Source organism: Silene latifolia, chromosome 8 (genome assembly GCF_048544455.1).
Source record: "Silene latifolia isolate original U9 population chromosome 8, ASM4854445v1, whole genome shotgun sequence".
Taxonomy (NCBI): domain Eukaryota; kingdom Viridiplantae; phylum Streptophyta; class Magnoliopsida; order Caryophyllales; family Caryophyllaceae; genus Silene; species Silene latifolia.
Window position 1 is genome coordinate 68,878,827 of NC_133533.1, and position 5,418 is coordinate 68,884,244.

The window sequence follows — 5,418 nt, forward strand, 5'->3', positions numbered from 1 at the left end:
TACCAAGGACTCAGCAAGGTAACAATATGATTTGCGTGATCGTCGACTGTTTAACAAAGTCAGCTCACTTTATTCCGTTGAAGGATACTTGGACCAAGATACAGTTAGCTTTGGGTTATAGGAAGCATGTGGTCCATTTGCATGGGGTGCCAAATGACTTTTTCCTCTATTAATCATTGACTTGAAAATGACCCGACCAGCAAACCCAAAACAAACCTGAAACTCGAAGTGACCCCACTTGAAGGGAACTAACCAAAAAATGTGACACACCCAAACTGGCTAGATCTGATCAGATTCGACTTACCCATTTCTAAGTATATATCGAATTACCCGTATAATATCTTAATTTATGTAAACTTGAATATGAAGTTGTTTTGCTTCTCACAAAACACATGAAGTATAATTCTTATGCAATATTTTTGCGGACCAGTGTATGCAATACAGGTACTGCTGTTGGGTACTCGATCAAGTAGGTGTCACTCAATCGAGTAGAGGGCACTCGATAGAGTAAGTGACTTACTCGATCGAGTAAGGCGGTTTTACAGGGTTGTTTTTTACGGGTTTTGTTAGCAATGCAAGAAAGATATATAAACACCTTTTGACAGTTTTGGTTTTGGTTATGTATCGCACTAAACTTATTTAATAAAGTACATTCTTTTATGGTCCTTTTGATATTCATTGCCTCGAGTAACCGAGATGGTAGCACTTACATGCATTAGGTGGTCTTGGTAAGGCACCTTGGTGTATGGGGGTGTTACACTTCTCACAAAACGCATGAAGTATAATTCTTATGCAATATTTTTGCGGACCAATGTATGCAATACACGAGAGATGTTAACAACTTACAAACTAACAAGGTCACGTTTATGCATAAACTTATATAATTAATCTTAAACGACCCCGTGATTTTCACGGGTATAAAAACTAGTTAATTAGGCATTAAAAAGTTTAGAGTTAATACTCTTTATTTCTACAACTAAGGCAGTTTCTTGTATCCCTCTTAATTCATTGTATTTTCTAAAGTATAATAGATATATTTACTTTTTCTCTTCAAGTAAATTACATATGTTTTGTGTACATATCTTGTTGGAGATTTTTTTATATGGGTTATCACATTTCTATTAGTAAATTAAGTCTAAATTCTTTATTTTGTTGTGTTTTATAGGAGTGCTATTAATATGTGTGAAATATGGTTATACAAATTATTTTCTCATTTAAGTGTAACTGCATATCTCTTCCTTTGTATTATTTATTCAACACAAATACTTTGCTTCTTTCGCTTAGCGTCTTTAGTTTTGTTTTCCTATTAATTAATTGATTGACGTTCTAATTTACAGATATCTAATAGTCTGTTCTAAATCCTTTGGTTAATCCGTTGTCGATTAATGATATGATTTCTTCATTAACTTCACCAACCATTTCAATTATTCTGATAATTTTAAATGAAATATTTGCAAATTATAGTAATAATTCTTTTTATTGTTGCGAAAAAGGAAGGAAAAACCTACCACCGATGTTGTGTTTGAGATGATGTAGGCAACTAGTTTGGCTACTAAGGTTTTATTATTGGTGAATGGTGATACTATACCACTATAGCATTACGATCATATTCTTCGTAAAACGGTAAGTTTTTTTTATTATTGGAGCATCGAAGAGTACGGGTAAATCTTGAATGCAAAAACAAAGAGTTAATTTAAATGAATTAATATAGATATGAGATTTTGTGTGTAGGTTTCTTCACTTTCACATTCAAAGTTGTAAATGTTAAAATGTCATTATAATAGTTTCATCTTCCCCAAAAGTTTGTAGCCTTAAATGTACTTGTATTGTCTCTTAACTAAAATCAAGCAATATACTTGTATTTTTTTAATCTCATGCATTATGTATTTATGTATTGTTATCACTTATATTTGACCAAAGTAGTAATGTAACACGTGAAGAAATAAAGTAAATGTTTGTAACTTCTTCGTTATGTATCTTCTCCCTACGAATGGAGAGTTTAAAATAATATAATGAGTTTCAATGTGATAGAGTTTTGTGGGTTAAAATTTTCTTGTAGTTATGAAAACTTCAAATTTAATACTTTACACCTTAAATCTTAATTTGCTTTATATTTTAGTCTTATAATCATAATCTAAAGTATTTTGATCTTCCTTCCAGGTACATATCATACACATGACATACGCATTAGCAAGACATGCATCCCAAGTATTGTTCGCTAAATATTGCACATGATCATACAAGAAGTGCCTCTTCATTTCATTTAAGGAGAAAAACAAAAAAAGGAATCCATTCAAAAAAAAAATAGATAAGTGAACATGTTACAACATATAATTTTGTAAGATAAAAAATGAACCTTTAGATTTTAGATGATACTTTCTATTATTTTGTAAGTATCATTAATTTACGTAGTTGCTCATTCATGGACGGATTTTACTCTTTCATGAACTTTTTTTCATTATTTTTCCATGGATGCCCTTTGCCTAATTCTCTTTACTTCTCTCTCTAATTCTCTCCCTCAAAAAAATTAATCAATCCCTCAAATTACACAAGTATGGATTCTAATTCTCGTATCGATCAGGTAATTTCTAGTTCTTAATTTTATTAATTATATGAAGGTTTATTTACACTAATTAAATTAGGGTTTGTATCGATCAGGTAATTAAACTCGCAGTAAAACAGCAAAACCAACTCAATTCACAAGAGTTGTGCATGAACATCAAACAACCAAATTGCATTGTACCCTGAAATCGCATGTTACTTGAATAGTTAGCAGTCTTAGCACTTTTTCGTTACTTGAATGTTTCACGTACAATTTTTTCTTTCTTTCTTTTTTTTTTATAAATGTTTTGTATTTATTTTAGTAATTTTTACTATTTTCTTTATTTTTATTTCAGGACTCCAACTCGGAGTAGGATGAGTATGAGACATTTCCTGCAAAAATGATAGATACCGGATACATTTTCAATGTCGGAAAAAATTTCAAGTGTCGCGGCGAATTTTAATTGTCGAACAATTACTTTTGACATATTTCAAGAGTCACGACGAATTTTAGTTTTCGAACAATTACTTTTGACATTTTTGTTCTGACGTTATTAGCGTTTTGAGTTGAAAGTTCACACCTTTTTATCTTATGCTTTCGTAATAAGATTATTTCAGACGGGAACAGCTGCAACCCCAAAAAAAACAAGAAGAAAATCGATTCATAGACAAAGAGTACAAAACACATTCTTATTCAAGAATTGTTGATGGGGAAAAAATGACAGCTTGAATCGAATTATGATGCATAAAAATCATTCATCGACCTAATACAATTATCACAAATATTCATATTAATAAATTGATGCTAAACAATTTCCTGAACCATGCCACACTCTCTTGTTCCTACCACAAACACACATAGACCGCTATAAACTTCAGCATATAAGCCGTCTTAAGCTTAGCACAAAACCAATCTTAAAATATGATATGTACGCAACTCTGATTGTCAGGCCATGGCTAGACCTATGTAACAGGTAACATCAAGTATCATGGGAGCAATGGCTCAGGGCAGCAGCACGTTCGTTTGGGCACGACTCCGTCATTTCTGCGCATGAAAACCAGTCTTAAAATAGCGCGAAACATTAGCTCGAGAACTCATCTTTATACTAGCATGTAACTTGTCAAAATAGTAGGTATAAAAACCCGTCTCCAAGAAAGCATTGTAGAAGACGGATTTAAGCAAATACATGAGCATGAACTTTGTTGTAGTTTACAATAAGTCTCTGTTAGCTGTTGATCCACAGAAGGAATTCCCTGATGACTCATTATGAGTTTACTCGTCGACTTATGCATTCATTATGCAATTTCGACCACTGAACAGAGGACCAAACTGAAATGGCATTTCAGAGATTGGCAAAAATGGCAGCAGTGATATATAAATGCTGTCAAAACATTCCACTATATTCAACATTATTATCATTAACTAATTTAAATTTCTCGCAAATAGGCATATAACTGCCAGAATGATACAATCAATGATCTAGTATATGATAGCCTGAGAGGCCATGGCCCATGGGTAAAAAACTAACTGGTTTATTCAACTCACTAAACTGTATGATTGCTTCCGTTCCAAAACAATGTGCAGCAAATAACTATAAAGAAAAAGACGCTCTTTTCAAACTCCATAGAGTAAAAACATCGGGAACGAGTAAAAACATAAGGGAAGAATGTACCTTGGATTATGAAGAGTGCTTAAACTAGTGTTATTAGAATGGTGTTTTTTGGTGAGCTAAGTAAAGTAGAAATGAGCAGTAAGAGCTTGTTTAAGAGTAACAATGTAAACTCCAGCATCTTCATCTTGGCACAATATTACACAAACAAATGATGCTAATAAAAACAATATATGAACAAAATTAAGCTCATTCTTCTTCATCTTCATCCCCTTAGTTTCTTCAACCTGTCGAATATCACCCATAGACTGATCGTCTAGCAGCCACAGTACATGAGGAGGATAGTTCAGAAGTGTCTTTCACGGTTACACCAAAGCCCTGATTCACCTTACTTTGGTTCAGTAATTAGCAAATTAATTAGATCTCATGTGAGACGGTATTATACTAACAGTATTTACACAAGAATTTGTGATACTAATATGATATGATGTAAGACCAACCCAATTCAACTAAAAATCTTCATCATATACCCATTGATCCTAACAAATTAGCTCCTCATAATATGAATTAGTAATTGAATTAGCCATAATTTAAACCAAATTCAGTAATCGAATTAGATAGAATTCAAAACTAATTTAGTAATCTTCAATTAGCCAGAAGCTCCCATGTTTACTAATCGTGTGAATGGTGTTGATACTACTTTTACGAACAACAACAACAACTGGAATTGAGTCGGATCGAACCGAACTGAACCGAATAAACAAGTGAAGAGAAACAAACCTGATTAAGATCATCGTTGGTAGGCGGATATGTGAGTTCGACTGATGGCCGGTGGCGCAAGGAAGGCGGCGGACGGGTGGTGGATGGTGGCGGACGGGTTAGAGTAAGATAAGAAAGGAATAAATGAAGGAGAGAGTGTAAGGATATTAAAATGAATTCATTAATATATAAGGGGTATTATGGTCATGTACGTCCATGATTGAGTAAAGTATGTATATGAATGAGCACCACCCTTAATTTATATCATTGATAGGAGATGGCTAGCCAATTTATACTCCATTTGGCGTGTAGGCGATGTAGAAGATCCTTGGAGCCTTGCTTATCATCAATATGGTGGTCGAAAAGGAGTCCTTGATCTTAAAGGTGGTGAAAACCCAAGTAAATTAAAAGTTTTCAAATAACACGAAAAGTTTTCGAAATAAAAACTTGGTTATGATCAATCGGTCTCCAAACCATTAATATCATCACATATAGGGTTTATATCTAT

At 33.2% G+C, this 5,418-nt stretch overlaps 1 long non-coding RNA gene across 1 annotated transcript; it reads right to left on the bottom strand.

The window, feature by feature from the left end:
* Positions 1 to 3,279: 3,279 nt before the first annotated feature.
* Positions 3,280 to 5,101, bottom strand: LOC141596922 (uncharacterized). Its single transcript, XR_012522642.1, has 3 exons — positions 4,932 to 5,101; positions 4,215 to 4,529; positions 3,280 to 3,586 (listed from the first exon to the last, which is right to left on the bottom strand). It is a non-coding gene; the product is annotated as an uncharacterized LOC141596922 (long non-coding RNA).
* Between the last annotated feature and the right edge of the window lie 317 nt (positions 5,102 to 5,418).